The sequence below is a fragment of the Oncorhynchus tshawytscha genome, linkage group LG14 (genome assembly GCF_018296145.1).
Source record: "Oncorhynchus tshawytscha isolate Ot180627B linkage group LG14, Otsh_v2.0, whole genome shotgun sequence".
Taxonomy (NCBI): Eukaryota; Metazoa; Chordata; class Actinopteri; order Salmoniformes; family Salmonidae; genus Oncorhynchus; species Oncorhynchus tshawytscha.
In genome coordinates, this window is record NC_056442.1 from 2,230,769 (window position 1) to 2,237,420 (window position 6,652).

Here is a 6,652-nt window from a genome sequence, read left to right on the forward strand (position 1 = left end):
TGTCTCTGTCTCTCTCTGTCTCTCTATCTCTCTCCCTCTCTGTCTCTCTCGCTATCTATCTCTCTCCCTCTGTGTCTCTCGATCTCTCTCTCGCTGTCTCTCTCTCTCACTCTCTCTTTCTTTCTCTTTCTTTCTGTCTGTCTCTGTCTCTCTCTCTCTCGATCTCTCTCTCTTACTCGCTTCCTCTCTCACTCTCTCTCTCTCTCTCTCTCTCTCTCTCTCTCTCAATCTCTGTCTCTCTGTCTTTCTTTCTCTTTCTTTCTCTCTCTCTCTCTCTCCCTCGCTTCCTCTCTCACTCTCTCTCTCTCGCTGTCTCTCTCTCTCTCTCTCTCTCTTGCTCTCCCCACCCGAAGGCAAACTAGATTGAAGCACAGCAGCAGCCCACGAGAGTGTGTTATTGGATGATCCCAGTGTGCTGGTGTGTTATCATATAGGGCCAAGGCACCAGTAGTCTAGAATATTGGATGATCCCAGTGTGCTCGTGTGTTATCATATAGGGCATACGCCTTGCCCTCCCGCTCTTCTGGAAATGAGACGCCTTGCCCTCCCGCTCTTCTGGAAATGAGACGCCTTGCCCTCCCGCTCTTCTGGAAATGAGACGCCTTGCCCTCCTGCTCTTCTGGAAATGAGACGCCTTGCCCTCCCGCTCTTCTGGAAATGAGACACCTTGCCCTCCCGCTCTTCTGGAAATGAGACGCCTTGCCCTCCTGCTCTTCTGGAAATGAGACGCCCAGGCTCTGTCGTAACCGGCCGCGACCGGAAGGTCCATGGGGCGATGCACAATTGGCCTAGCGTCGTCCGGGTTAGGGAGGGCTTGACCGGTAGGGATATCCTTGTCTCATGGTGCACCAGCGACTCCTGTGGCGGGCCGGGCGCAGTGCACGCTAACCAGGTCGCCAGGTGCACGGTGTTTCCTCCGACACATTGGTGCGGCTGGCTTCCGGGTTGGATGCACGCTGTGTTAAGAAGCAGTATGGCTTGGTTGGGTATCGGAGCACGCATGACTTTCAACCTTCGTCTCTCCCGAGCCCGTACGGGAGTTGTAGCGATGAGACAAGATAGTAGCTACTAAAACAATTGGATACCACGAAAAGGGGGTAAAATTAAAACAATTTTTTAAAAAGCATGGTGATGAGGAAGAACATTTCAGTTGATGAAAAGAAGAAAGATGGAGATTAAACAAGGAAACAGTCAGAGCGAGAAGAAATGAGGGAATGTAACAAAATGAGATGGAGTGGATGAGGGAGAAAAGGAAAAGAAACATCTCACCATTTCCTACTTATTCAGTTCCCATGCAAGGCATTGATATAGAAATGATATAGAGCCATAACGTCTGCATTTAACCCCCCTATCTCCTGTATTGTATTCCTGAGATGGCACAGGTGTCCTCGCCCTGTGGATGAAAGGATCAGATAATGGACGCTGAAGGCTACAGCTGAGCCCTTCCACACCACCGTACCCACCACTAGCTCATTTCAGAAGGAATCATAAGGATGTGTGTTTGACCAAACTGGGGGTTTTCCACTGAGGTGATGATCAGTATTCACTGATTCATAATGTAAATCACCTGAATTATGTGCTGCTGTTCACTGAGGGTAATCAATAGCTACTTCGTCCGAGAAGATTGGGCTGTGGAGGTTTATTGCCCTGTGTAAAACACACACACACACACACACACACACACACACACACACACACACACACACACACACACACACACACACACACACACACACACACACACACACACACACACACACACACACACACACACACACACACACCTCACATTAGGAATTATGATGCTGTGTGTTGGGTACTGTACCTGTATTGTTAGGATTCCCACGTATTTCAACAATTACTATCATTAGTGCTAATGACTGTTTTGGTGGGAGTAGAGAGACAGGGTGGGTGGGGAACAACCTCCATGTCAAGAGGATACCATAAAGTTCATGTGGCTTTAAGACTGACACTGAGGCTGGGAACATCTGGCCGCTGTTGTCTTTCAGTTTTAAACAACGATCATGGGTAAGAGGGATAACTCAGATTCTAAAGTCTGGTTTTCAGAGTGAGGTAGACTCAATGGATGACCTTTACTTTAAAAAACAGTTGACTGGGAGATGTATGAATTGTAATATCTTTCCTGCTGAAATAAAATATTATACAAAATAAATAATAAAGAAAAGAATGAATGGATTCAGAAAGGTGGGGATGGGGGGGAACTCTTACGTTTCCATCCTCATTCACTTGATCAAGAAGGAAATATTTCCAGTTGACTCTCTTGGAGGAAAATGCCTGAATGTCTTTTCTAGATCAAAGTTGTTCTTCATTTCATCATACACCTTCATTGAACTGTGAGATATCAACAGTATACTTTTTAATTTCACAAGCTCACTTACTTGTAGGTTTCCCTCAGGTCTCTCTAAAGAGAAACAAATATTATAGCTTCCATCAATAATGGTCCCGATAGGCCTTTTATTGTCTCCTATTTCCCTAAAAACATGTTATTGTCCAACAAACAGCATATTAAATAGCCAATCAACTGAATCTTGCGGATGGTAATTCTTTGCCCACTTGAACCAACCTCTCGGGTCCCTTCCCTCCATCTACCATCCACTAACTCTCAAATAGACAGACAACTTTCAGACATTAGAACAGTGCAACAGGGGAAGCAGCGGGGCGTTGTTATACATTGTGTGTTTTGTCGATGGAAGTCTAGCTTGGAGGGCTAGGCGTTCCCCTGAGAGTTGTTGGAAGGCATCAGGAGACAGAGAAACAGTGCAGCTGCTGCAAGTCTGGTGATGTACGAACTCATCAACGCCAACCACCGCCCCTGTACTCAATTACTAATATAGCTGTAATCAAGCCTATAACTGCTAACTCTGCTTCCACTCTCAACCCTCCATCCCCATCGCTGTCTCTGGAACATAGTCGTTAGCCAGTCGTTAACCATCCTTAATGATCCAGCAACACTGGCCCTTCAACATGTGGTGAATCTAGCTGCAGCTGATATGCAAGTAGTAGCAGTAAAGCCATGAAGTCCATCTGAGTCCAACGCAGAACTGTCCTGTTTCTAACATGCTGAGCTAGCCATAATAAAGGCCTTTATTGCAAACCCAGTGGCCCCTCTCCCATTTCCCATCCCATTGCCAAATGAACCAATCATTCACATTTGTTAATGATCCAGCAGACTTGGTACCTGATTCAGTTTGGCCAATATTCCAGTACCATGTTTTACATTCTCCAGCCTCCACCCACTCAAGGTCTTAGAATTCAGTGCCATATTTTGCCTTCTCCAGTCTCCACCCACTCAGGGCCTAGAATCCGGTGCCATGTTTTCCAGGGAGCTGAGTGGCTCCAGAGCCAGGGAGAGTGTAGCTAAAACACCGATATGTGTAGCTGAGCTAAGGCTGTTATGGACATTAAAGATTAATAATTAAATACTCAAAGTGTTCAGATACTGCAGACTCTTAGCTGAACGCTTATCAGAGAAAGGTCGAGCTGGCCCGAGCTCCATGGAAGAACCATTATATTGCACCCACAGGGAAATAAGGTGATACTTGTTCTTCTTCATTTTATGTGAGTCCTCTGTGTTGTCAATCATACTGTTTCTTCAGTTTTGAAGAGAGCTTTAAGTAGAGCGATATCTATTTAGAAAGACCTTCATTATATGATCAGATTACTCTCTCCAGTGCTGCTGAATTCACCACCACCACACTCACACACAAACACGCACACACACCATACATATCATAGTGTAGCAGTTGAGTGCCAACCATGGTACGCTGTTGACGCCCCACTATGATTTCTGTCGCCCTGATGCAAGGGTCGCTGTACCCGTTAGTGCAATTAGCTAACATGTCCCTTTGCTGATCTACAACCTGTTGATAGATGGTGGCAAGTTGCAAAATGGCTGGCGAGGAGAGGGAGGGATAGAGGTAGCCTTTAATATACAGTGTAAAAAAGGACAAACTGTTCCAACTCCATCAATGAGTGCTGGCCCTTACAATTGTATATGGACATAACTGAAGGTATCTTAGACCCTAGCAACCAGACATTATTATATGTTTTGTGTAGAAAGTAGTTGAGCGAGTTCCACCTTCATATCATTGCCAGGCCTATAGCCATAGACAGGGCTGGGAAGTTGGAACTGGACCAAGGAAAGGGTTAACCATTTGTGCCTGGTGAGGGAGGTTGGGTTCTAAATGACCTTGGCAACACTAACAAGAAAGCTCTGTGGAGTTTGGACCCTCTCCTCCTTCCCTCCCTCTTTTTCTCTCACTCTCTTTCTCTCCTTTTCTCCTTTGTCTCTCACGGTCTCTCTCTCACTCTCTCCCTCTCTTTCTCTCCTTTTCTCCTTTGTCTCTTACAGTCTCTCTCTCTCTCTCTCTCTCACACATTCTTCCTCCTACTCTCCCCTACAGCCTAATACCATTCATATAAATGAGCAATGTAGAACACACTTATCTTCATCCCTCCCTCCCTCCCTCCCTCCCTCCCTCCCTCCCTCCCTCCCTCCCTCCCTCCCCAGCCCCTCTACCTCCCACACTCTCTATCTCCTACAAATGTACATTCTCACTGAGAGTCAAACGTCTATCTCTGTGGCTTACTCTCTAGAACATTCAATCACTTGTTGCTTGTCATAGTGTTCTCTGAGCAACCTGCCCGTTCAATTTAGCTGCACCGATGTGAAACATCTCCTCTCCATCCTCCTCACTGTGTTTCTACAGTCCGGCCGGCCCCTGTGTTGCCTTTGCAGTTGACCCTGACCTTTGTCACATGGCTGTGAACAATGGGAGGGCTCTCTCAGATTCCTGGGGCCTAGTCATGTTGCATAATCCCACAGCCCACAGTCCTCAGCCAGATCAGAACTCTATACATACAGTACATTCTATGAGAGATGAATACTACTGTAGGAGGTGGCTTTAGGTGATATCTAGATACATACAGCACATTCTGTGCGAGATAGTAGTCTATGAGGGTAGGCAACAACACATCCGCCATGCGACCCTTAATACGGTGGCCCCTCAGGGTTGCATGCTTAGTCCCCTCCTGTACTCCCTGTTCACCCAAGACTGAGTGGCCACGCTGCAATTTCAACACCATCATTACATTTGCTGACAACACGACGGTGGTTGGCCTGATCACCGAAGACGATGAGACAGCCTATAGGGTGGAGGTCAGTGACCTGGCAGTGTGGTGCCAGGACATCAACATCTCCCTCAACGTCAGCAAGACAAAGGAGCTGATCGTGGACTACAGGAAATGGAGTGCCGAGCACACCCCTATCCACATCAACGGGTCTGTAATGGATGGGGTCGAGAGCTTCAAGTTCCTCGGTGTCCACATCACTACGGAATTACCATGGTCCTCTCACACCAAGACAGTCATGAAGAAGGCACAACAATGCCTCTTCCCCCTCAAGAGGCTAAAAGATTTGTTATGGCCCCTCAGTTCCTCAAAAACTTCTACACTTTCACCATTGAGAACATCTTGACTGGCTGCATCATTGCTTGGTATGGCAACTGCTTGGCATCCGACCGTAAGGCGCTACAGAGGGTAGTGTGTGCGGCCCAGTACATCACTGGGGCCGAGCTTCCTGCCATTCAGGACCTCTATACCAGGCGGTGTCAGAAGAAGGCCCTAAAAATGGTCAAAGATTCCAGCCACCCAAGTCACAGACTGTTCTCTCTGTTACCACACGGCAAGCGGTACCGATGCACCAAGTCTGGAACCAAAAAAACTCTAAACAGCTTCTATCCCCCAGCCACCAGACTGCTAAATAGTTAGTTAAATAGTTAATCAATAGCTACCTGGAGTATCTGCACTGACCCTTTTTGCACTAACTCCTTTGACTCATCACATATGCTGCTGCTACTGTTTATAATCTATCCTGTTGCCTAGTCACGTTACCCCTACCCATATGTACATATCTACTTTGATTTCCTCGTACCCCTGCACATCGAGTCGGTACTGGTACCCTGTGTATATAGCCATGTTATTGTTATTGTGTATTTATTCCTTGTGTTATTTTTCTATTAGCTATATTTTCTTCCTCTCTGTACAGTTGGGAAGGGCCCGTAAGTAAGCATTTCACTGTTAGTCTACACCTGTTTGAGGCATGTGACCAATACAATTTGATTTAACGATTAAGTGATATCTAGATACATACAGTACATTCTATGAGAGATTAAACGCTACTGTAAGAGGTGGCTATAGGTGATAGCTAGGGCCACTCCAAATGTGTGGCAAATGGTCTCATCATCTCTAAACTATCTCCCTCTCTCTTCCTTATTTCCCTCACCCCTCTCTTATCTCTGTCTCTCATAGACACACACACACACACACACACACACACACACACACACACACACACACACACACACACACACACACACACACAATGAAAGCTTAATTAATTTTTTGGTATGAAAAATGTGCATATCAATGATTAATTTACCGGTATCTGGATTACATTTCCACACCGTCTGGGATAATCATTTCACCACTCATCATAAAGCAAACTCCAATACATTTAAGCTCCAATACCATTCACCCAAACCATAGTCCCCCTATATCACCATGGCAGGTACAGCCCATCGCTCAGTGACCATGGTCCCCCTATATCACCATGGCAGGTACAGCCCATTGC